Consider the following 27,346-nt stretch of genomic DNA (forward strand, 5'->3'; position numbering starts at 1 on the left):
TTTTTTTTTTAATTTTGTTTTATCTGAAAATGTCTTTGTTTTTCCTTTATTCTTGAAGAATATATTTGCTGAGTATAGAATTCTGGGTTGGCTTTTTTTCCATCACTTTAAAGACGTTGCTCTTTTCTGGCCTCCATTGTTTCGGATGTCACCCATATTTGAAACTTTTTCCCCTCTGTATATAAAGCATTGTTTTTCTCTGGCTGCCTTTATGATTTTCTAATTATGTTTGGTTTTCAGTGGTTTGACTGTGATATTCCCAGAGTTTTCTTTTCTACCTTCTTGGGGTTTGCTGAGCTTCTTGAATCTTGAAAGTTATGTCTTTCTCTAAATTGGGGGAAACAAGCCATTACACATTCATTATTTTTTTCTACCTCATTCTCCCCCACCTCTCCCTCTAGAACTGTAATTTCATGTATGTTAGACCTTTGGATATTGTTCCATATGTGCTAGAGGCTCTGTTCGTGTTTTTGTTGCCTAAAATATTTTTCTCTCTGTTCTTAAGATTGGATATTTCTATTGTTCTATCTTAAGATTACTGAAACTTTGCCTCTTCCATTTCCATTCTGTTGTTAAGCCCATCCTGTGATGTTTTTAAATTTTTTTTCAGGTATTATATTTTTCCAATTTGGGAACTTTTATTTGGTTCTCTTTTTTTTTAATGGTTCCTATTTCTCTGATGTGATTTTCTATCTTTTCATTCATTGTGAGCATATTTTCTCTTACTCCCTTGAGCATAGTTATAATAATCACTTTAAAATTCTTTTTTGCTAATTCCAGCATCTGGGTCATTTCAGGTTTGTTTTCTGTTGATTGTTTTCGCGCTTGCAAATGGATCACAATTTCCTGGTTCTTTATATGTTGAATAATGTTGGATTGTAGCCTGGTTATTTTCAGTGTTATCTTATGGATACTCTGGATCCTGATTTATTCCTTCAAAAAATATTGATTTTATTGTTTTGGTGGACAGTTGATGTGGTTAGATTTTAAACTCTAAACTTTGCTTCTTGGCGATAGTTGAAATCTTAGTTCAGGGCTTTGATCTTTAGCTAAATCCTTTCCCACTTATGTGTGGTTCAGGAGTCAGCTGAGATTGGGAGGGTCTATAGACAGAAATTGGAGCTCCCTCTGTCTCTGGCTCTCTTCTTTCCAGGATTCGCCCCTTACTTTCCAATGGTTGTGGTCCTGAACTCTGTCCTATAGTTCTTCATACCAGCAAGATTGTTAATTTACTATTGGTGTCTTATTCTTGGTGTCCTAGCCACTTAGCAGTTTTGGTTTGCCCTCAGTCTAAAAGCTGTAAAAATGGGCAACTCACCTTGTGTCAACTCCCCTTCAGAATATACCTGCTTCTGTTCATCCTCCAGTCTCTTCATGTTGTGGTTTCTTTATATTTTTCCCAGAGTATATAGTTGCTCTCTACAGGAGGATCAGGATCAAGAGGAGTTTACTCAGCCGTATCAGGAGAAGAAACTATGCTGCCCCATTTTGATTTCACTCTCGCCAATTTTTCCTTAATGTGGGATTCTGTCACAGAAGGGAGTCTTGGCAGGTCAGCTTTGAGAATGCATAGGGGCTACATTCCTTCAGCTGCTTCAGTCCTTTTTGCCACAGGCCCCTTGCACTCACTTGGTATTAGTACAAGTGGTACAACCCCTCCCAGTTTCACCTGCTATTCTCAATTGTCCCACCATACTTTCCAGGGAATACCCATTGGCTGTTTTTCCTAGTGAGATTCTATTCCACTAGAGTTGTTGGCTATCTTGGGTTGTAATATGTAACTCTGAGGAGAAACTAAACCTTAAGCCTTGGCTGGTGCCCCTCAGTGAGTCTGATAGGGAAGATATGCCTCCGGGGAGAAAACCTCTAGTGTTACAAATGGTGACTGGGCCTCGGCATTCCTTTCTTTCAAGAGAAGCCTCTCCCAGCTGTACTCCTGGAGCTTTCAGGGTTACTGTTGTGTGGATGCAGGTAGGGAAGAACTCTTAAGGGACAGCCAGTCTATATGCACATGTTACCTAGGACCCATCATTCCAGCCAGCCCTGAATTCCACCCTGAAGTTACCCTGCCACCCCTGGTGGGTACAGGTCTATGGCTTACATGCCTTCTGGTGGCAAAGGGGCAGAAAATGGTCTTCTCAGGGCAAAGATAAGGAGAGAAAAAGGAGCACATTAAAAAAAAGTTTCCCACCTTAACCTCTGTCCATTGTTCCTGTCCTTCTTTTGCAGGCTGCCTTCCCACCCTCCACCCCCCGCCCCAAGTCCTACCCAACTCAGCTCCCTGACCCATCCACCCTTTGTTTTCCTAGAGGTTTCCTCCCTGCTTTTATGCTACTTTTATAGAACCATTCATCTCTGGATTCTGTGATGTGTCCTGGGTTGGGTTCTGGCCAGTTTGTAATTTTGCAAGTTTACTAAGAACTGGGATAAATACCTCTTTTTATTTAAAACAATGAAAATACCTAGAATTCTTTAGGTATATATTTCAGGACATTGGAACTTAACAATGAGAGATTCCTTCTGAACCCTAGAAGACCTTCGAGAATTTCAAACAATGAAGAATAATTGATCCTCAGCTTTGGGTGCTTCCCCAGTTAATGACATAGACATAATATTACCATCCATGGTGTAGATGTAAAATGTACCTTTACAGATGTGTGTCCTAACAGTATAGGAGACGATTTTTATTTTCATAAAATGTCTCACCAGTAGGCTAGAAAGTAATGAATGACGTTTCCTGTGGCATTATTGACCAGACATAGGAATGTGGTTGCAATATTTGTTATCTAATAAAACTAATAATATCTGATTAATTTTTTTTTCCTGTACTTATGGGCTTTGTTTATAATCTTATGAGGGTAAGTTATAATTTATAGCTTCTAAAGAGATGAGGATTATAGAAAGTTTGAATGAAAAACAAGCCATATCAAATTCCTCTAGCTCTTAATTTTGTCTGAGCTATTAAAACCCAATTAGACAAGACCAAATTCCTGTTGATTAGACGCTTCAGAAATCTGATAAATGAATGCTAACATAGTTATGGGAGTCCATTGCTTTCTACTCCATGTAGTCTTTTGCAAAAAGGCATTGTGTCCTATTAATAACAAGTGTGTGTTCCATGAATATACTCATTCACTTTGAGAAGACAGCCCCAACCATTTACAATCCAATGATTCCAACTGTTTAAGCAAATGAGTGCATGAGCCATTAGCCAGCTTCTTTCCTTCTTACATCTTCTCTCATTAGTACTCCATCCCCATCCCCATGTCTGTCAAAGCTCTGTTCATGTTCTACATGACCAGCTCAAAAAATATCGAGCCCAATCCCTCCTCCATAAGACAGAATTGATTGTTTCCTCCTTTATTCTTCTCTTCTTCTCTAACACCTAGCCCAGAACCTGGCCTGCAGTAAGTGGCAGGTGAATGCAGTAAGAGTAAAACCAACTGCAAAATGTTATCATTTTTAGAGATTGTCCACAAAGATGGTGCTTTCCAAAGGCCTCTCTCCTTTACTGCCAAGACCCAAGCAAGTGTGCTAACTAAGACAGACCACTTGTCTAAGATTTGCTATGGCTATTTATATCGGAAGCAGAGGGAACCAAGAAGCATGGCATTTACTGAGCCTGTGGATGCCTGCATTAGCTTGCCTGTGCTTGAGGATGTAGGGCAAGGTACTCCTGATTTGTGTGCTTGGTCAGGGCATGCCATGAGCACGGAGACAGGCCTCTTCCATCAATCACAGGCTTCTGCACTCACCGTGGCCCAACTACAAGGAAGTGTGTAACAGATGTGTTTGGTGATATTTTCAAGGGGAAAAAAAGTGCTATTAGAATACAAGGTGTTGACTTTCTTCTACAGAAAACATCCCCTCGTGTTTCAGCTGAAACCCTTCGAATTTTGAAACCTTTCAAAGAGTAGTGGATATCCCTTTTTTGTTACATTGATGAATGAGTTATTCACCTCTGCCCCCTCCTCATGTGTTCTTCATTTGAGGCAAACATGATGCTCGTTTGACTTTTGCATCCTCAGATTAATTCCAAGTGGAACAACCTAATACATCTCCCCAGGGTTGGAGCTTAAATTCTGAGGACATCATTTTTTGTTTTCAAATGAAGCTGACTTCAAGAAGGAACAGCAGACCAAGAAGCATTGCTGGCCTTCTCTGTTTTGCCAAGCATCTCTCGCGAGAAAAGAGCTTGTGGAATTTGGCTCCATTTCCCACAGCCCTGGGATAAGGGTCGCATGTAAACAATAATATCCTGTGCTACTTGGGGCTCATTTAACTGTCTTTGTTGCTTTAGAAGGACCTGCCAAGCAGGGTGTTTCTCAGAGCTCATGCTTGACATTCCAGAAATGCTGTAGGGTCCACTTCAAACATGGTACTCCATACCACCGAGCTTGTGACTGTTGGTGCACTCTTGATTGCCACTGAGCTTCGCGTTGACACGTTTTTTCAAATCACATGGGAAGTGTACCCTCTGTGAAGAATGAATCTGGTCCTCTGAGGGCGGGCCTGTCATTGCAGGAGACCTCTGCACTTACCACTTGGGTGTTTCCTTAGAAAGCTGCGGTAGCCTGGAGCCTAGGATGACCATGTTTGCTGAACTAGGAACAGTGAGGTGATTTTTGCAAGGTAAGCTGTTATGTTGTTGGTAGATCAGTAAGCTGGCAGTCAGGAGACCTGGGCTCTACTCCCCAGCTGACTAGCTCTTTGGTCTTGTGAAACGTCCTTGGTCTCTCTGGCCTCAGTTTTCACATTCTCAGATGATAGGATATGCTAGGTAATCTCTACATTCCTTTCTGGGAGTCAGGAAACAGAAGCTCCCAGTCTAGGCTCTCCTGCTTACTAACTCTGACTTGGGACAAGTCGCTTAGCCACCCAGCCTCAGCTCTCCATCCCTGGAGAGGCCAGGGTCTCCTCTACCTGACTCACCTGGTGGTTGGGATGGTCAGGTCAGGAAACATCTTTCACTCAGCACTTACTGAGCAACTGCCCTGGGGCACCAGCTTGACGGATGGCGAAGATGTAAAGGTTGTTACATCATCTGTTACTACTCCTAATGTTAGTTAGAATTTAGTGAGCTCTTCCTACTGCCAGGCACTTAGGTACGGTATCCCATTTAGTTTCCATTTTATGGATAAAGAAACTGATGTTCGGAGAGGTTGAATAACTTGCTCAGGATCGTGTAGCTAGGCAGAGCTGAAACTGAGATTTGTACTAGGATTCTGTTCTTTATTTTAAAAGTTAAAAACATCTCACCTGCTGCCAAGGAGCTTGTGTTGCTATTATTATTGCTTTTCTGGGCCCCAGTGCCCGAATCCCATGACCCGGAAGCTGCGTGCACGTGAGGAGAGGCAGAGGAGGGGACCAGTCTGGCTGGGGCTGAAGGAGAGGGTCTCTGTGCAGACACTGCCTGGAGCAGCGCAGTCAGTGAAAAGCCCTGAGGTGCAGCCCAGGTCCACAAGCTAGAGGAAGTCCAAGTGTATTGCTCAGGCTGAGGGACCAGATGGACCAGGCATTAAGGTGGTAGATGGGGAAGACGTGGAACACAGCAGTGAGGATAAGAGCGACGCTGTGGGTCACAGGCCAGCAAGAAGTGCTTGGGTCCAGTTGCCAAGACGAGCCATTCCTTGAGGCTAGTTTTGAAGCTGCTCTCATGGGATGGCATGTGAATAGGCCAACTGCATCTGAAGAGCCAGGCAGAGGGCAAAACAAGCCCTCAGTGTCCTTACCTGTAGGAGAAAGGCAGGGGGCTAAACGAGTTCTGAGGGCACCCCCGTGTCAGACGTTGCCCATGTCAGCAGGTCTGCAGAGCCTCCAGGGCTCTGAGCAGCAAAGAAGTGATCTTGCTGGGCCACTGTCCTCTGTTAGAGGGTGACCCTGAGTCCCTGAGATGCTAGGATTCTCTTCTGATTATGTCAGGAGCTGCACTGGCAGGACCCCTACCCCCCACGAAGCAATAGCCCCGCTGCCTCCCTGCTTTTTGACAGACTCTCCCCAGGGTGGCTCTGCCGTCAGGGGGAGTGGTCTTTCCGGCCTGCAGAGGGTTGTCCAGCCACACCTAGCTCCCAGGGACGTGGCCCAGCTTTTTGTGCTGCTGCTTTACTCCTCTAAGCCCGCTGCTTCTCCGGACCACACTGGCGCTTTCTCCCACCTCTGCTCACCCTAGGGATGGCCCGGCCCCGAGAGAACGGTCTGCTTACCCGAACTTTGGTTGTTAGAAAGATGGTGTTCATCCTGCTAAGGCTTGTGCGTCTGGAATGATGGGCTTAATGGCAGAAGCAGGCCAGGCAGTGGGAAATGGTCAACATTGAGGGGTCCACAGTAACTAACTCAACAGTAATAGCAATGGCAGGAGCAGATACTTATATGGATGGACGCTGTACCAAGCATTTAACATAGCTTTAATCTTCTGATCTTCACACCAGTCCCATTAGGTAGCAATGCTCTTTCCCCGCTTTACGAATGAGGAAACTGAGACACCGAGAGGTTCAGTAACCTGCTCAAAATCACACAGCTAAAGAGTGGGTATGTGAGTATTGCTTGTATCTTCAGCCAATTGGGCAATCATCATCTAGAAGGCCCCTCCTTAGTGGCCAGACCCATCAGTGGGCCAAGGTTCCAGCTCCAGAGAAAAGGGTGGGCAAGACCAAAGCAGGGGGAAAGGGCTCATCCACCCAGCAAGCATGCATTGAGGACCATCCTCTGTGCCACGTGTTGTGGGAAGAGACAAGTAAGATATTCTCATCTGCCAGGGCGCTAGTTCTAAAGGGGGCTGAAATAGTTGGTAGGACAACACGTAGGACTTGGGGATAGGAATCGAGGCAAGAGGCTAGTTGTTAAGACTGTGTCAGTGTAAGAGGGGGGCTTGGGGGGAGTTCGGGTCCGGGAGCATCACGGCTTCTCAGGCAGCTGTCCTGGGGGTACCAGACCCAGGAAAGCAGCCTATTCCTAATCCCCCAGCCTCAGGGCTAAGGCCAGGCATTGGCTCCTATGCCTGTGAATGGGTTGGTCTGGGAACTGGGTTGGGCTTGAGCCTCTAGTTGTAAGGATAAGTGAGTCTAGCTGTGGGGATCTGAGTAGAGTGGGGGAATTGAATTGGGGGCTAATGGAACAGAAACCAGGAATGACGCCTCAGCTCCTGCGCAGCCTGTTTCCCCTCTACTATTCCTGTGGAAGCATTGGCCCCAGCTGGGGTAGAAAGCGAAATTAATTTGACACCAGGAGATCTGGGCTCCATATGTTAGTAGAAACTGTGATGTCTGAAGATTCTTGTTGGGATCGCTGAAATTCTTAATAGAAATTCCAGGAAGACCAGAGACATCTGGGAAATATATGTGGATTGAAGTGGAGAGGAATACACAATCTTTTGGGGAAAGTTTCCAGGATCAAGAACCAGCTTTTTTTTTTTTTTTCCAATTGTTTTCTCCAAAGTGACACGTTAAGTAATGTACGTGAAAGGCTTTGTAAACTACAGGGCATGACCCTGGTGCAAGGCCTTGTTAACATCTTCATTGTTACAGATCAAGGGATTGGCAGCCTCAGGAGTTCACAGGAGGAGATGGAAGCATTTCCGCTCCCCGCCCCAGCACCTTCTCTCTGCAACTCAAAAGAAATATTTGGAGCAGATTCTTAATTCTCTGCTGTGCTGACTAGTCACATGTACATCATCAGCCAGGGCCACTGCTACCTGCCGGCAGGGCTCGGATAGGTGCAGGAAGAGGCGGGCAGAGCCCCTTGCCCCTAGCAAGCTTAGCCCATCTCAGTAAGACCGTAAGACCCAGGAAAGTTCAATGGATTAGAACCCTGCCTGGAGGTCAAGCTGCCGGAGTTCAAATCCTGGCTTTGTAACGCCAAGTAGGTTACTTAATGCCTCGTCTATAAAATGGAGAGTTGAATGTTAGTTTCTGCCTCACGGGATGGTTGGGAGGGTTACCTGACTGTCTGTAAAGCTCTCAGCCCAGCCCCTGGCCCACCCTCAGCACTGGGTAAACGTCAGCTGCCATTATTCTCCTTTCCCCCTCCTCCACCCGCCTCTTCTTCGTCCTTCTCTGCCTCCTCCCCCTTCTATTTCCCCTCTTTTTCCTCCTCCTTCACCATCAGAGGGCTTTCTAGTGGCTTGGCGGACTAGGGACCAGGTCAGCCTGGCAGGCTGTCGCCTCTCTGTGCTGCTGGCCTAGTTTGGGGAACTAGATCTGGGTCCCTGAGCCCCTGCATTCAGAGCATGAGCCCTCCAGGGCTGTGACTGTGCCTAGCCCTTGCCCCTTTCCGTCCCTGTCCCTGTGACTGAGGTCCTGCCCCCCAGTCTCAAAGCTCCCCGATGCCTATCACTAGCTATCCAGACACACTGGTTACCTGGCTGCTCTTTTTGGTAGTAGTGGCCCACCCAGCAGAGAGCCTCTGGGTGTGGGGTCTTTATATCCTCACCTGCCACCCTACACTGTGACTCCTCACGTGACCTCAGATGACCTAGTGCTTATCTCAGTGAACCTTCCCAACAGCCCTGTGAGGTTGCATAGTTCACTTATTCATTCAGCAGACACTCATTGATCACCTGCTCTGTGCCCTTGGAGGTGTGACCAGCGTGGCACAGTGGAAAGGGAATGGGGATATTGCAAGAGGCCCTCAGGCAGGATGACAGAGTGGGTAACCTGAACTCCTGAGTCTCACAGACCCACACTTGAACCCTGGCTCTGCCACTCACAGCTGTCACCCCACTTCCCTGTACCTCAGTTTCCTTGTGTGTGAAATGGACATATGAATAGTCCCTATTTCACAGACTGCCTTACAAGCTTCATTTTCTGCTCTGCGCTCTCGCATAATCTGTACATTCCTCGTATTTCTAGTCCGTATTGCAACATATTCCAATTCCGTCTGCCTTCCCAGCTGTTTTTCTGAGCCCCGGAGGCAGGAACCTCTTGTTTGTGTTTGTATATCTAGTGCCTCCCAGAGTGCCTGGCCCAGAATATACGTTCAATAAGTCGATGCTGAAATGTTAGCACTATGTGGTCATTATTTTTCCAGGTCTGTCTTCCTCGTTAAGCTGGAGGGCAGATACTGTATTTGTTTCAGTATCTGCAGAAGGCGGCAGGGGTTTGGCCTGGAGCAGGAACTCAGTAATGCTGATTAAATGAGTGGCTGGACGAGTGGGTGCGCGAGGGAAGGAATGAATGAAGGAACAGACGGAGGCTGATGATTAAGGCAGTTTCTTAGAGGCTCATATTATTAGCGAGGTCACTGCCAGCTTGAGATTAATTTGGATGGATAGCAGGAATGTAAGGTAAGGGCTAGTCTACTTGCTGAGGCCTGATCCTCCTCAGTCTTGTTCGAGGATTTAACACCGTTGACCACCATTTCCTTGAAATCCTTTCCTTGTTTAGTCTCCATGAGATTGAACTATCTGGGGTTTTCTCACGCTTTTCTGACCCCTTCCTTCTTCCTCGTTTTGTTTTGTTGGTGTTGAGTCTTCCTTTTGCTCTTCCACCTCCACTACACACCTCACTGTGATCTAAGTATTCTCTAGGGTTTGGACTGGGCCCTTTCTTCTTTCCCAGTGAAATTAATCGAATCCCAAGGTTTCACTCCTTAGAGGCATCTATATGAACGACTCCCAAATCTCTCTCCAGCTCTGACATTTCTTCTGAGCTTCAAGTGTGCATTTTTAAGCTCCTGCTGCACATCTATACCTGGTTCTTTGGCTGTCTTCCTGAACTTCATGTTTAAAATTCTCATCCCGGGACTTCCCTGGTGGCGCAGTGGTTAAGAATCTGCCTGCCAATGCAGGGGACGCGGGTTCGAGCCCTGGTCTGGGAAGATCCCACATGCCGCGGAGCAACTAAGCCTGCGTGCCACAACTACTGAGCCCGCGTGCTGCAACTACTGAAGCCCGTGCGCCTAGAGCCCGTGCTCCGCGGCACCGTGATGAGAAGCCCACGCACCACAACAAAGAGCAGCCCCGCTCACTGCAACTAGAGAAAGCCCGCGCGGCAACGAAGACCCAGCACAGCCAAAAATAAATAAAATTTTTTTAAAAATAGCATTAAAAAAAAAGTGTTATTAAAAAAGTGAAGCACAGAGAGGTTAAGTAACTTGCCCAGAGTCACACAGCTAGCAACTGGCAGAGAAAGGACTTAAAAAATATAAATAAATAAAAATAAAAATAAAATTCTCATCCCTTTTTCCCTAAACTAACCTCTTTCCCCATCTTCTCTTTTCTCATTTCCTCCATCTTCTCTTTTCTCATTAGCAGTAGTGCCTTTCAATTTTTTTTAGCTCATATATATATATATATATATATATGGCATAGTCGTTATAATACATCATCATATATATTATATGTAGTTATAATACATTACATATGTTATATGTAATGTAATAACTACTATGCCATTATTACATCTAACAAAATTAACAATAATTCTTTAATATCATTTAATACCCAATCCATATTCAAATTTCCCTGATTTTCCCAAGGATATCATTTTATAGTTAATTTGTTGGAGTTAGCATCCAAACAAAGCCCACACATTGCACTTGGTTATGTCTCGTTAAGTCTTTTATTGCTTTTGAGTTGTTGGAGAAACCAGGTCATTTGCCCTGAAGAATGTCTCACATTCTCAATTGCTTGATTATTTCCTCATATTGTCCTTGAACTTGTTTCTCTATCCCCTGTGAACTGGTAGTTACGTCTAGAGGCTTTGATTAGATCCAGGTTGAAATTCTGGGGAAAGAATACTTCACAGTCAGGGCTATGTACCTTCTACCCCGTTATTTCATGAGGCAAATAATGTCTGATTGCCCCACTTTTTAGCTATACTAACATTGATCAGTGGGCTCAGATAGTATCACCTGGAGTCCTTCATTATAAAGATCCCATCACCCCTTCCCCTAATGGCTTTAACAACCAGTGATGATTACTGCTTAGGTCCATTATTTCATTAAGAGTTGCAAAATGGCATTTTTCTAATTGTTATTCCTTCTTCATTTATTAGTTGGGGCTTTTCTATAAAGAAGAATTTTACTTATCAGCCATTTAGTTACCTTGAATTACAGTGTAAACAAAAAAAGAAAGGCAGGATAAATGTTTGATACCTTCCTTTTAAAAACATCAATTTTCGGAATGAGTTGGTATCCTAGCAACCTCCAATGGTGACCAACCAAGTCTTTTAAGTACTGTTATGAACCAATGGATTTTTAATGTGTTTCGATCCATTTTAGTCATTCATTTGGTTGCTAAAGTTGTCTCATCTTAGGTCAGTGAGAGTCCTTTCAAGTTGGCTTCTGTTTCCTTTTGTCATGATAGATTTCTTGATTTTGGGTTTGATGAGATGTTTCAGGCTCATCTTGCACAATTCCAAACCCAGTCCTGGAGTCAGCCATTTCTCCAAGGAGCTCTAGTGCCTCTTGATGTAAAATGGTATTAAGAGAGCACAGCCTGGGAATTCCCTGGCGGTCCAGTGGTTAAGACTTGGAACTTTCACTGTGGTGTGCGGGTTAAATCCCTTCTGAGGGCTGGGTTTCCTCACCGCTGCTAGGCTGTCAGGTCTTTTCTTTTTAGTTAAAAGAGTTTAGAAAATGCATATTTTTTTAAAAAGGGAAAGTGATGAGTTCCTACTGATAGTTCAAAGTTGAATTTAAGAGTATAGGCTTTTACTTAACATCTTTGATTTTGTAACTGTCTCTTCTCTCCCACTCTGAAAGTCTTGGTTCCTAACGATGTTAATATAATTACTTGCATTCCCCTATATTATATCTGTGACAATTTCAAAGGAACAATTCTAGTGTTACTACCAAGACCAGCGAATGCAATTTAAGATGTCTTTGCTCTTCCTTTTTCCTTTAGAATAAATCCTGCTAGGGAAGTAGTCAAAGTATTGTGTTTTAAAGTCACTTGAAGTAATTTTTCTCTGTGTGGTTATGTTACCAAGTTGATACACAGTTTGATTCATTTGCTTCATTTTTTTTCTGGGTTTTGGGGATTGTTTTTCCTTCCCCTGTTAAATTTAATTTGTATAAAACATTTACATAGTTCCAAAGTCAAAACCGTATAACAGGAGATATTCTAAAAATCCTGCTTCCATCCTGCCTCCAATCTTTATCCTCCCTCCCTCTACAGCAATCATGTTTATTAGGTTTTGGTTTGTGCATCCATTGTATGTTTGAATATTAAACAAGTGAGCATAAGTAGTTTTCCACCCCCTATTTCTTACACAAATGTAGCATGTACTACAAACATTGCTCTGCTCCCCCTTTTCCACTTAACATGTCCTAGAGATTGTTCCATGTCACTGTACGGGGATCTTCCTTGCTCCTTTTTTTTGTAACTGTATAGCATGCCATCCCAAAGAGGAACCATAGTTTGTTCAACCAGTCAGTCCATATTGACAGATATTTGGGTTGGTTCTAGTCTTTTGTTGCTACAAAGGATGCCACCACATGCGGTAGAGGTGTCTGTCCCATGGTTCTCCTGGCTCCAAGCCTCAGTGGCATTCTCAACTCTCCCTTCTGCCTCCTTCTGTACATCTAATCACTTCTGAACCCTGGTGATTATTCCTTTGTACTCTTCTTGTTTCTGCCTTTCTGTCTCTGTTGCTCTCTCCCAACTTCAGGCACTAGTTGTCTTTGCCTGGATAATAGCAATAGCAGTAGAATCTCTACTCATTTTCTCCCCCCAAGCCAGTCTGTGCTGCACACCACAACCAAATTCATCTCCTGAAATAATTCTTCCATCGTGATCTCTTCTCAGCCTACCCAAAAATCTTCAATAATTGCATAAAAACTAAATTCCTTTGTTTGGCATTCAAGGCCTCGTGAACTGACCCAAATTTCCTTTCCTGATATTCATTCCCTTTACTTTGGTCTGTAGGCATATTGCTCTGCATATGTGATTTACCAAATATCAGGTTTATTATTACCTTTATACCTTATCTATTTTTCAAAGTTCCATTCAAATTCCAGATCTTTGGAAACCCTACTGGAACCTCAGCCCAGGCTCTCTTTCTCCCTTGAGCTCCTATTCTTTGTGATATCCATTTGAAACTGAGCATAGACTTAGCCCCGAGCCAAATGGAAAGCTCTTATTAAGACCATCTGGTCACTACTGTGAGATCTAAGAAATTCATTGATACATTCATGAAGCATTAACTGAATATCAGAGCAACATCCAAAGGTGAGGAAAGTGGACCTCTGGATTGGATAGGGTTCATTCTGACAGTGACCAAGAGGGATGTGGGATTCTATCTGCCTGGAAGCACAGCTAGGAAGATGTTCCAAGGGGGCAATACTTGACTGAGAAATGTGGTAGTAGATTGTGTGTCCCTTCCAAATGTGGATTTAATTCCAATTCAAGGAGAAGAAATTGAACTTTTGTCTGGGGAGAGGGTCTTGTCCAAAGGCTATTGAGTCAAAAATTCCCAAATCCTGGGAGAGCACTACTTTTGCCACCTTTCTCCCATCAAGATAAAACACGGCATTTTGTTTGGTGAGAACCTAGGACTCATACAAGCCTGACATTGCCTAGGCCACCAGCCATGTGACAGGGTGATTGGCCAATCACAAATTACAGAACACTGCATCTATACTGCTTCTTTTCTGTACTTTTCTTGTTGGGGTTGCATTAGCCTTAGTTTCCTAAATTTTGTTTTAAAACTTCACCATCTGGGACTAGAACTATTTTTGCTTTATTTATTTACAATTTAGCCTTTCCCCTTTATTTCCAAAAGGATTTGCAGAAGCTTACCAGTTTAAACATAATGCAAAGTAAGACATAGAACAGAATTGTCTGTTTGAAAAAGAAAGAGTCGATATCACCAAATACTTTGGATGAGTGGAATGCTATAGATGTTGAACACTTGACATTGACTCCGGATTTCTTGGCAGTCAAGGTTAAGTGTTACAGTGGTATGTATTATCTGAGGACCAGAAAGCAGCTATATTCCTCTTTCAAGATCATCTTCTCCCTGACATGAAACTCAAATGAGGATTTGTCACAAGAACCTTGCATAAGCACATGTGGTAACATAGTGACCCACGTCTTTAACTTTTACAAGTGAAACACAGAATATAACACAGAAATACCAATCAAATCAACAATGCTTATATGAATTGAATTAGGGTTTTGTTTTTGTTCTTGTTCTTGTTTGTTTGAAAAGTTAATTCAACTTGCATACACTGCTAGCTGAAGGCTGAACTGATACAACCACTTTGGAAAGCTGTTTGGCAGTATCTACTAAAGCTAAACAAACATCGACCCTCTGACCCAGCAATCTACCCCGTAATTCCACTGCATGTATTCACCAAAAGACATAGACAAGGATGTCCATTAGAGCATTATTTAGTACCAGCCAAATAACAGAAACACCCCAAATGTCCATCAGCAGTGAATATATAAATAAATTGTGGTGCATGTATACAATGGAATACTGTACAAATTAACAAGAACATGGAAAACTCTTACAAACATCATGTTGATCAAAATAAGTCAGACCCTAAAGAATGCACGCACTGTGTGACTCAATTTCTGTAAAATTCGGAAAGAGACAAAATTAAACGATTGTGTTAGAAATCAGGAATAGTGCTAACTTTCAGGAGGAGGGGGAGGAAAATGATGGGCCTGACTGGGCTTCTGGAGACTGGTAACGTTCTATCTGGGAGCCCGGGTAGTGGTTACTTGGGTGTGTTCACTTTATGCTCATTCATTGAGCTGTACAGGTATGAACTATGCACTTTGCTATACGTGTGTTATACTTCAGCAAAAGTTTCAGTATTGATACATGCACATGATAAGATTTCAAACTATATAGAAGAGTGTACAGTGCAAGGGAAGTAACTCTCCCACTCTAAACTCCCATCCCCTCTCATCAGAGTCTATTACTATTGCCAGCTTCTTGTGTATTCTTGAAATGTCCTGTGATAAACAATGGTGTGTACGTATCCATAGGTATATCTTTATTCCTTTTGTTATTTACAAAAAGGGAAGCACACCATATGCATTGTCCTGCCACATGCTTTTTCCATGTAACACTGTGTCTTGGACATCTTTTCCTATCAGTGGTTGGGAAATATCTACCTTCTTCTCTGTAAAGGCTCCATAAAGTATTCCATTGTGGGGATACACTGTGTTTAACCAATCCTCTATTAGTGAACATTCGGGATTTCTCGTTTTTAAAATATGACAATGATATATTAAATATTAAAAATATTTTACACATATCCTTGCACACCCATGTGGGGTACAGTGGACGTTGGCATCTTTTGTTAGATTATTTAACTACCACATACAGTGAAAATCCCATATAGTCAAAAACACCCTTAAAATTCCCTTAGGAAGGCTGACATACCATATCTTTATCATTCCAGCAGTCTGTTTGCCTGTTTGTCCTCCAGTATTGAAGTAGACCTCTGAGTCTTTGGCTCAGCACCTGATGAGGAGATGAGCTTGTAGTTACGAGCCGTGTTGAATGACATGTATGCATCTTGAAATACCAGCATCACAATGAGATGCTCATTCTGTGAGAGGCACATGGGGATTGAGACTTACTGAGGGATTAACAGAATCACAGCGTCTACCTTACATTCTCTCTAGGGCAGAGCAGGGTCATTGAGAAGAATGGTGGGCACAACTTGCTACACCATTTCAACTGTTGTCTTCTGTCTCTCTCAACTCTCTTTCCTCTATCTTTCTGTCTCTGTCTCTTTCTGTCTCTCTCACACCTTTCTCCCCTCTCCCTCTCTGTATGCTGAGTGCCTACTTTTGAATCTGTATGACTTGCATATGCATATGGTGTGATTCCACTGTATATCTGTAGGATCAATTCCAAGATGTGAGATTTTGTATGTGTGTCTCTTCAAATCATATATATGTTTTATATCATTTCATTATGAAAAAGACATACAAAAGCAGATAGAATTATATAAGGACACCCCTAATCCCATCACCAAACCTCAAAAATGATCAACCCATGGCCACTCTTTCATCTATACCACATTCACTTTCCCTCTTTCTGTAATATCTTGAAGCAAATTGCAGACCTCAGCTGTAAATAGTTCAGTATGTATTTCTAAAGTGTTAGGACTCTTAAAAAAATATCCACTATGCAATTATCACAGCTCAAAATGAACAAAACTTCATTAAAATCAACAAATATCCAGCCAGTGTTCCAGTTTCCAATTATCTTACAGTTGGGGTAAAAGGATTCTTGTTTGTTTGAATAAAGCTCTAAATAAGAATAGATACTGTAATTGATTGATATAGCCTTTTAGTCTCTTTTAACCTACAGGTTCCCCCTTGATCTTTCTTCATCTTGCAATTTATTTTTTGAAGAAAATGTATTCTTTTCCCTGTAGCATTTCCCACACTCTGAATTTTGCTGATTGCATCCGCATCGTTACATTGAATAGGTATGCTAAGTATCCTCAGACTATGTGTTTTCTCTAAATTGGTAGTCGATTTTAGAGGCTTAATCAGATTCATGTTTAAGCTTTTTGCTTTTTGTTTTGTTTTTGGTGAGACTATGTCAGACATGGTTTTGTGCTCTCCATTAAGAGACACATATTATCTGGTTGTCTCTTTTTATGTCAGCCACTGATGATCAAGTCTAGATTCATTCATTCATGAAGGATTGCAAAATTGTTATATTCTTATTTTATATTTCCTTCTTTATTTGTTAGCTGGCATATATCTGTTTATCTACTACTTGGTTATCTGAGGGCACAGCTTATATAAGAAGGTAAGATAAATGCCTGATTCAAAATACTGAGCTAGTTCGCCAGCATCTGCAAGTAAAGTCAGTGAGTGATTTTTTTTAAAGTATAATGATGAATTTATGGATTTAAACATATTTGATGTGTTTTAATCCATTGTTCTTATTCGTATTGAGGCTTGCATTGGCCATTGGGAGCCTCTTTAAACTGGCTCCTTAAGCCCTTTTTACATGACTTTAGTAGTCTTTGCTTCCTTGTTAGGTACGGTAAGATAATCCAGGATCATCATGGACATTTCCTGCCCCAGATCTGAAGAACCATATTTTTAGATATCAACGCAGTATAGTAAAAAGAACACAGTCATTGGAGTCAGGTAGACTGGGACTGAATCCTGCCTGTATCTCATACTGCTTGTATGGCCATGTATAACCTGCTTAATATCTACCCACTTCAACTTTCTGCATTATTAAAAGGAGCTAATAACACCTGTTTTCTATGGTTCTTAAGAAAATTAAAGTTATAGACATGTAATTATAAATATATGTGTGTGTGTGTGTGTATATATATATATATATATATATATATATTTAGAGAGAGAGAGAGAGAGAGAGAGAGAGAACCTAGCATAGAGCTTGGCACATAGTAGGTACACAGAAATTCAAGTTCCCTCTCCATTTCTTGTACTCTTCTTACTCAAGTGACGGCATCACGTCTTCTATGATTACTTAAGCTTCTGTGTTTAAGGCGTGGAATGTTCTCCTTCACATATGGCAGATACTCAATACATACTTACAAATTGATTTTAAGGATAGATGGCCTCAAATAGATGATGGCAACACGTGTTAAGCTCTGTGAAAGTAGGCATTGTCTCAATGCAGTTGTTTTTTTAAAAAGCATTTCCTTTATTTTTAGAGTACCCATTCACAGATATTAATAAAAATTCCTTCTAACCATCTCTGCCCAAGTCCCCAGAATGAGGTGTGACGGTGATGCCAGCCTTCCATTGTGTTAAAGGAAGGAGCATGGATAATTCAAAAGGGTAATCCAAGACAGTGTCACTCCAAAGACCCTCATTTCAGTTTCAAAGACATCATTTAATATATGTATAGCAGATCCCCCTTCTTAAGTGAGCTATACTTACACTACAATTCAGATGGCTTTTCCTCAAGGTCACAGCGGCTAAAGAGGATAATAAATCCAGAATGTACTGAACAAGCCACAGAAGTCAACGTGGCATGACACGGTTACCCTAGATACTCTGCCACTCATGTGTTGCTCTGGCACTGTCCTCAACTTAGGATCAGAATTAGGAAATTGTCAGGCAGCCTCAACGTCCCACCGTAGCAGCCACAGGAACAGCAGGTGCTGCAAAGAGCACAACCTTTTGACAATTAACTAAAAGAGACCGGATGAAGGTGGAAAGAGTGGTGAGGAAAAGAATCACCTCAGTTAAGCAGTATCCTGCAGTGGCCATGCATAGCATCTATTCTAGGCTGAATTGGGATTTTGAGAGCACTTGCTGGACGATTCTTTTGCCCGGTGGCTGCTTCCCCCAAAGTACCCAGTGAACATGTTGTCATATGGCCCTGTGCACTCAGAAGATGCTGACTTTCAACTAGGGCAAGCTGTGTGACCACCCACCCATGGGGCCCGTTCTCCAAGCTGTCGTGCTGGTGTGGCGTGGAGGTAGCTGTGCTGACTGAGGGCTCAGCTCTGGAGCTATTTCCTGTCTTGGGCTGGCTACCCAGGATCCCCTTCCCATAAGCCCCAGGGGTCGACTCTTAATCAACATAAGGGCTGCCTCTGTGCCAGAGCTTTTAGGGGCTCTTTCTATGCATTCTGACACTGAATCCTCATATCCGGTGTGGCAGGGTGGGTATGAGATGCACATTTGATAGACGAGGAATTGAAGGTTCAGAGAGACTCAGTGCCATGTCACAGACGCTTGTCCTCCCCGGCTTTGTCCTGGCTACTCTTACCCCAGACTCCACTTCCTAGCCGACTTTTCTTTCATCTTAGGGACTTCACTGCCAATCAGCCCCTAATGGGAAGTAGGCAGGGAAGAGCAAGTATACCAAATAAGGAAAGGTGATTCTGGCTGGATCTGAGATCTCCTAGCCCTGAAGTTAAAATTCTAGACCATAGTCTGATAAGAACAAATGTATTTAGAGCCGGGTCAATGAAGCCAACTATTGGAAGTGCTCCTGTCCTGGGAAATCTGGTGTTCTTGGTTAACATAGCTTTGGGTCCTCACTGACTCCTTTCCTGCTCTCTTGTCATTTACTCCAGTGGCCTTCCAGGAGTGGTGAGGTGACCCCTGGGACTCACAGGTACAGTGATTGATGCTGGAACAAAAAGCTGTCTCACCATGTAAGGCTGTGGTCAAATAGAGAAGGAAGCCAAATTTGGGTATGAGATATTTAATCTGAGCCAATCAGACCCAGGGAAGCATCATGTCAATGCCAAGTAACTGTCAGGAGTAGGAATTATTTGAACACGTGCTCAGTAGATTTAGTATTTTTCTTGTTTGTTTTACTTTGTGATTAAGGATTGCAGATAAATGAGAAAAAAAATGAGAAGGAGAGATACTATTGAGGTTTTTACCTCATCTCAAAAGATTATTTTCATCACAGGGCATCTGTATCATAGGTGATAACCATTATTAAATAGAACAAATTTTTTTGACAGGAGAGTTCAGTTAGGAAATATTTTCTTTGGGAATAACATTAAACATTGTATTTTTTAAATTGAAGTATAGTTAATTTACAATGTGTTAGTTTCAAGTGTACAGCAAAGCGATTCGGTTATATATATATATATATACATATATACACACACACATATATATATATATATATATATATATATATATTCTTTTTCAGATTCTTTTCCATTATAGGTTATTACAGGATATTGAGTAGAGTTCCCTGTGCTACCTACCTAACAAGTAGGTCCTTGTTGTTTATCTATTTTATATATAGTAGTGTGTATCTGTTAATCCCAAGCTCCTAATTTATCTCTCCCCCACCCCCTGCTGTCCCCTTTGGTAACTGTAGGTTTGTTTTCTATGTCTGTGAGTCTATTTCTGTTTTGTAAATAAGTCCATTTGTGTCATATTTTAGATTCCACATATAAGTGATATCATATGATATTTGTCTTTCTCTGTCTGACTTCACTTAGTATGGTAATCTCCAGGTCCATCCATGTTGCTGCAAATGGCATTATTTCATTCTTTTTTATGGCTGAGTAATATTCCATTGCATATATAGACCACATCTTCTTTATCTACTCATCTGTCGACGGACACTTAGGTTGCTTCCATGTCTTGGCTATTGTAAATAGTGCTGCAATGAACATTGGGGTGCATGTATCTTTTCGAATTAGAGTTTTCTCCTAAACATTGTATTTTTTAAAATACTCTTTCTCTTGCTTTCAGGCTGCTCCTGCATGCCTGCTTTCTGTCAATACTAAACAGATTTATAATAAATCATGCTCTCTTAATGTAATTATTATTTTTATTCTGTCATTTTTTCTAACCATTTTAGATCACAACACTTCATTCCTCTATGTGTGTGTGTATGTTTTAGCATAAAGACCAACTATTTTGAAATTACATTTAATTCATTGTCTTTGAAACCTGAAAGCTCCACAGCTCTAGGTGGTTTTATAGCAACCCCCCCGCCACGACTTTGCCAGAAGGACATAATGAAATGTCAAAGGGATGACTGTTCATCTTTCCATTTGTGGGTTATTGTCTTTGACATTCTTTATACTACTTGATCATCCTCTGCTTGGGCCAACGTAACACAAAGAGACAAAGAGACCTTATCACTATTGTGATTCTTTCTTCATTTTAGAAGATCTCACCATCACGACCTCCACTCCAATACTGTTGCCCAGGTGAGAACACTCACATATCTCCTATTCACTGTACTACACGAGATGCATCTTGGGTGCATGGCCCTAAGCTAACAAAGATCATCTTTTTTAGCAAAGATCTAGTGCAGAGGTTGGCAAACGATGGCCCCCAGGTCAAATCTGGCCCACCGCCTGCTTTTGTAAAGTTTTGTTAGCACATGGCCACACCCACTTGTTTCCATACTGCCTGTGACTGCTTTTGTGCTACAACAGCAGAGTTGAGTAGTTGTCACAGAAACCAAATGTCTTGCAAAAACTAAAATATTTACTATGTGACTCTTTACCGAAAATGTTTACTGACCCCTGCTCTAGAGAACAGATGTCCATCATAACCATCACACAATTATAGAACATTTTTATCACCTCAAGAAAAAACTTTGTATCCTTTAGCTATCACCCCTCTCTCTCCCCACCCCACCCAGGCCTAAGCAAGCACTAATCTAATTTCTGTCTCTATAGGTTTCTCTATTCTGGACTTTCATATAAATAGAATTATATAGTATGTAGTTTTTCGTGACTGGTTTCTTTCACTTAGCATAATGTTTTCAGGGTTCATCTGTATTGTAGGATGTATCAGTGCTTTATTCCTTTTTTATGGCCAAATAATATTCGTTATATAGACATACTATGTTTTGTTTATCCATTCATCCATTGATGGTTATTTGAATTGTTTTTACCTTTTGGCTAATGAATAATGCTGCTATGATCATTCATGTACAAGTTTCTGTGTGGACATATATTCTAATTTTTATTGAGTATATACATAAGAGTGGAACTAACTGGGTCTTATCGTAACTCTTTGTTTAGTTGTTTTTCCAAAGCAGCTGCACCATTTCACATTCACACCAACAGTGTATGAGGGTTCTGATTTGTCTACATCCTCTCTAACACATGTTGTTGCCTGACTTTTTGATTCTAGCCATCCTAGTGGGTATGAACTGATATCTTGTTATGGTTTTGATTTACATTTTCCTGATAACTAATGATATTGAACATCATTTCATGTGCTCTTGGCCATTTGCATATCTTCTTTGGAGCAATGTCTGTTCAGATCCTTTGTCCATTTTTAATATGGTTGTTTGTCTTTTTATTGTTGAGTTGTAAGAGTTCTTTATGAGAAGATGTGGTATATATGTACAATGGAATATTACTCAGCCATTAGAAGAAGGAAATAATGCCTTTTGCAGCAACATGGATGGACCTAGAGATTATCATACTAAGTGAAGTAAGTCAGACAGAGAAAGACAAATACCATATGATATCACTTAAATGTGGAATCTAAAATGCAACACAAGTGAACCTATCTACGAAACAAAAACAGACTCACAGATATAGAGAGCAGACTTGTGGTTGCCAAGGGGGAGGGAGGGTGGGGGAGGGATGTAGTGGGAGTTTGGGATTAGCAGATGCAAACTATTATATATAGAAGGGATAACCAACAAGGTCCTACTGTATAGCACAGGGAACTCTATTCAATATCCTGTGATAAACCATAATGGAAAAGAATATGAATGGAATATATATATATATATATATATATATATATATAAAACTGAGTCACTTTGCTGTACAGCAGAAATTAGACACAACATTGTAAATCGACTATACTTCGATAAAATTTTTTTAAAAACAGTTCTTTATATATATCTAGATACAAGTCCCTTATCAGGTGTATGGTTTGCAAATATTTTCTCCCGTTCTGTGGGTCATCTTCTCACTTTCTTGATTATTTCAATATATGGTTATTAAACGACCCATTTCTAAATAACCCATTTCAAGATAAATTAGAAAATGTTTTGAACTACATGGAAATGAAGACACGACATTACAAAATTTGTGGGGTGCAGCTAAAACAGTGCTTATGGAGAAATGTTTAGTGTTCAGTACTTAATTTAGAAAAGAGCAAAGGTCTAAAGTGAGCTATCTGAGCTCCACTGTAAGTAATCGTTTACGCAGCTGTCTACGAAGCATCATCAGAGTGGTCTCCAAAGCAGTCAGGCCAAGCTTGTGCTTGCAGCAACAGTGTATGTCCACATCGTCAACAGCATTCCTGATACTGCTAGACTTTACTATTTTGCCAAATAGATGGGCATGAAAGGTGTCTTCTTGCTTTAGTTTGTATTTCCCTGATAGCTAGGGAGTTGACTAGCTTTTCATATCTTGAATGGTCTTTCAGGTCTCATCCTCTATGCAGTGCCGGATCATGGTTTTTTTGTTTGTTTGTTTTGTTTTTCTCCATTTTAGTTGGGTTGTTTGTCTTTTACTTTTTGACCTGAGAATGTTTTACGATGTTATAAATGCGAATATTTGCCACTTATATCTGTTGAAAATACCTTCTCGCAGTCTGTAGGTATCTTTGAACTTCATGTTGTCTTTGTTCTATAAATGTTTTAATTAAAAGAAGTCAAATTTGTTAATATTTTATGGTATGGCTTGTGTTTTTCTCTTAAGGAGTCCTACCTTATCATAAATATAGTCTCCTTTATTTTCTTTTAGTGTTTTAATGTTTTATTTTTACATATTGCTTTATAATTCACCTGGAACTTATTTTTGTATAGGGATTTCCTTTTTTTTCATATGGCTATCCAATCATCTAAGCACCGTTTATTAAATAGTCTATCCATTCCCTGCCTCTCTGCTGTTCTATCATTGTCATATACCAAGGTTCCCTACATCTGAGCTTTCTGTTGTGTTTCAATGGTCTGATTTACTTTGCCCCTATGCTCATACCACATAGTTTTATTACTGTAGGCTCATAAGAAATGTTGCTCTCTGATAGCATGATCCCCTGCTCATTCTTTTCTTCTTCTTCGTGAGTGTTTTTTTCATATCCTCGCCCCTTTGCTCTTCCATGTAAATTTTATTGTCAGCCTGTCAAGTTTGATGAAAAAATCTATTAGAATTTTTATTGAAATTGAAATGAATTTATGGATCAATTTTGGAAGAATTGCCGTCTCTATAATACCAAGTCTTCTCTCTTGTGAAAAGAATGTGTTTTAGAGGGATCTCTTGAACTATCTGAAAGTGGTCCCACCTCCAGGGATCTCACTCAACAAAAGCCAGAGCTAATGATACTTATGCTGAAGTACCTTGAACTGTGTGTAGAATTTAGTCTAAGTGCTATGTTCCATAATTGGCAATTGTACATATAAGGTCAACCCAGTAGTGCTTGTCTCCTGTGTTCTTTTATGTTTTTATTGCCATATCTGTTTATTTGCTCCAGGTCTTAGGCACTCAAGGACTTAGCACAAAAACCAAGGCTGGAGAAGAACAATGAGAGGCTAAAGAGTTCCACTTCTTGGTATAGACCCACATTCTCTGCCTTCAGTGAGAAAATCATAGGATGTAATGCAGTTGGTCTAGATTGAAAGGGAAAATTTTGAAGTCTTTTCATATAAAAAATGACAACTACCCTCTGAGTTTCTAGTTTGTTTTGCTTTTTCCATTTTCATATGCTCTGGGGCTATTGTTCAGCTACATACAGCATATCACCAAAGACCATGACTACATAATGCCTATAAAAAGTTATTCCTAAGTACTTAGATACAGGACCAAATTGTCCAGTGTTTACCCTCATGTGTTGGTGAAGACTTTTAGCCACGGTTTCAGAGTCTACCAGGCATTTGCCTATTTGTCTGCTATGGAACAGAAGCTTTCCAGCCCTGCACTGCTCCCTCCCATATCTGGACACTTAGGCCTATTCTATCAATGTTTATTTTTTTTAATTAATAGACTTTTTGGGGAGTTTTAGGTTTACAGAGAAATGGAGCAGAAAATACAGAGAGTTCCCATATACTCCCTCAGTTTCCCCTATTGTTAACATCTTGCATTGGTGTGGTGCATTTGTTACAATTGATGAACCAATATTGATATGGTATCATTAACTCAAATCCATAGTTTACATTCGGGTCACTGTTTGTGTTGTGCAATTTTATGGTTTTCAGCAAATGCATAATGTCATGCATCCACCATTACAGTACCACATGGAGTAGTTTCTCTGCCCTAAATATCCCCTGTGTTCCATTCCCGTCACTCCCCACTTACCCTCAAACTCCTGGCAACTGTGGATCTTTCTTTTTTTTTTTTTTTGTCTTCATAGTTTTACCTTTTCCAGAATGTCATATATATTGAACCATACAACATGTAGCCTTTTCAGACTGGCTTCTTTCACTTAGCAATATGCATTTAAGGTTCCTCCATATGTTTCCATGGCTTGATAGCTCATTTCTTTTTATTCCTGAATAGTATTCCATTGTCTGGATGGACCAGTTAGGCCTATTCTTAATCTGTTGCTCTTTGATGTACCGTTAACTGTGACAGACAACCCCGGATTCTAAATCACAAAGCCCTCTATGCCCAACCGTAGTCAAGGACCTATTTGAACAACGAGTCCATTTAAACTCATTTCCTGGCCAATGCAAACAACTGATCATTGGGATCAGAAAAGAAATTAGCCAAATTAATGGTCATTGACTTGACCAGACAATTCTATCAAGATGGTCAGACTGGTGGGTCTTGTGGGTCTAGCCTGAGAAGTAGGCCGGATGGTCCAGTGCGAGGAGCCTGGGCCCAGGAGTCAAGCTCTCTGCGTTGTACTCGCAGCCCTACCACCAACCTGTGCTAACCACTCCCCCCTGTGGACCCCAGTCTTTGAAGGTCTTGCCAGCTTTACTGAGGACAAATTCCAGAAGAGCTGCAAGTCCTCTCTTACTGATCAGCCATCTCACCTGTGGCATGGGATGTCATTTGTGTGTCAGAGTATATATACCCAGGCAGCAGGACCAAGGACTCACAGACAAGCCCTTTGTTCTTGCCAGGAGATGGGGCTCATCCTGCATGCCCCTGAGGGCTTTGCAGAACTTTCACAGAAAGGAGCTCGGAGATAAACAAAGGGTGACACTGAACGCAGCATTTTCTTTGACCCCGGAAAGGCCTTTTCTTCCGATATTGTTAGATCAAAACAGATGCAAAGGCATCATTGATGATTAATGCTGCTGGATGGAGCTGGTTCACTGTAGATCTGGACTCTCCTCTTCTGCGTGTCTGTGGAAGTCACAGAGGGCTACTGCCCTTTGGAAGTTGCAGCTCCCCTTTGCTCTCAGGAACTGACTTCCATGAGTGCCTCTGAAGTTTTGAGTTTAAATATTAGCTGGTTTTCGCAATGAAGTCTCCCCACTTTTCATTCCCTGCATCTTTTGGGGGGCAGAAGGTCGTTCTACAGGGTTAAAACAGAAACTTAGCATTCGTTCCTTCTTCTGCAAATTAATTTGGTCCACAAACCTCTCCTGAGGAACTCTTGATTCTATGCTGGGCCCTCGGATTGAGCTTGGCAGTGGACTCTGTGGAGACAATGGAAGTTCCTCTGACCTTGGGGAGCACACAGGGCTGGACAGTTTCAGGTCATGGCCAGGAAGCCTACCATAGCCCCAGCTGCCCAGTTAGAAACGCCTCACTCCCTCAGCCATCACTCACCATTTGGCTTCTGGGGTTCAGACTACTTACATCGCACATGGGTGCTGGCAAAGCCCACTCTCTTGTCTCCCTTGCTCCAGGCTGTCCCCAGTGTGAAGGACATTCCTCCCACTGTGAAGTCGCGCCTCCCGCTCCGAAGGCCTGGCTCTCCCCTGGCTTCAGAACGAAGTCCCAGCCGAGGCCTGGTGTTCAAGGCCCTCCTCACCCCAACATTCTACTTCCTACTTAACTTTCCAAGGTCTCGACCACCCCTTTCCCCAGATCGTCATGCTTCAGCCATCCCAGACTTACGGGTACACGGGATGCTCAGGTACCAGAACCTGATTGTCAAGGCCCTCACCCCATGCTGTATGGAGAAGAGAACCGGCACAGAGTATTTCCCAGAGCGACCTGGAGTCTCCAGGAACACGGGCTACCAGGCTCCTTGCTGCAGCTGCTCACACCCTCTTCCATGAAGAAGGAGGCCCCCTCTGACTGCAAAAGATCAAGGGAGGGAGGGGCCAGCAGGCAGGCCCCCCCAGACCTGTCCTGAGAGGAATGGGGAGCCTGCCTCCCAGTCTGATATCATCCCGCCCACCCCAGGCAAGGTTGCCTTCAGCGACTCTTTTTTTTTTTAATTTATTTATTTATTATTTATTTTTGGCTGCATTGGGTCTTTGTTGCTGTGCGTGGGCTTTCTTTAGCTGCGTCGAGCGGGGGCTGCTCTTCGTTGCGGTGCGCGGGCTTCTCATTGTGGTGGCTTCTCTTGCTGTGGAGCATGGGCTCCAGGTGCACGGGCTTCAGTAGTTGTGGCACACGGGCTCAGTAGTTGTGGCTCGCGGGTTCTAGAGTGCAGGCTCAGTAGTTGTGGCACATGGGCTTAGTTGCTCCGCGGCATGTGGGATCCTCCCGGACCAGGGCTCAAACCTGTGTCCCCTGCATTGGCAGGCGGGTTCTTAAGCACTGCGCCACCAGGGAAGCCCCTTCAGCAACTCTTAACTGAGCATCCACTGGACATCAGGCACTGGGCTGGTGCTGGGCTCCTGCCTTCAAGGAGCTCGTGATCCAGCAGGGAGGATAGATCTCTATAAGTGGGTGCATTCATTTGCTAGGATTGCCATAATAAAGTACCATACACTGGGTGGCTTGAACAACAGAAATTTATTGTCTCCTACTTCTGGAGGCTGGAAGTCCAAAATCAAGGTGCTTGCAGAGTTGGTTCCCTCTGAGGTCTGTCAGGAAAAGATCTGTTCTAGCCCTCTCTCCTTGGCTCATA

General features: G+C 42.2%; 1 long non-coding RNA gene across 8 annotated transcripts in view; it reads left to right on the forward strand.

Annotated features, from left to right (window-relative positions):
- The window catches only part of LOC118888526, a 130,800-nt gene extending 111,770 nt beyond the window's left edge, over positions 1-19,030 (forward strand). For all 8 annotated transcript variants that reach the window (XR_005018316.1, XR_005018313.1, XR_005018317.1 and 5 more), the window contains one exon: positions 18,991-19,030. This is a non-coding gene — a long non-coding RNA (uncharacterized LOC118888526). The remainder of the gene's footprint in view (positions 1-18,990) is intronic.
- The last annotated feature ends 8,316 nt before the right edge of the window (positions 19,031-27,346 follow it).

The sequence above is a fragment of the Balaenoptera musculus genome, chromosome X (assembly GCF_009873245.2).
Source record: "Balaenoptera musculus isolate JJ_BM4_2016_0621 chromosome X, mBalMus1.pri.v3, whole genome shotgun sequence".
Taxonomy (NCBI): domain Eukaryota; kingdom Metazoa; phylum Chordata; class Mammalia; order Artiodactyla; family Balaenopteridae; genus Balaenoptera; species Balaenoptera musculus.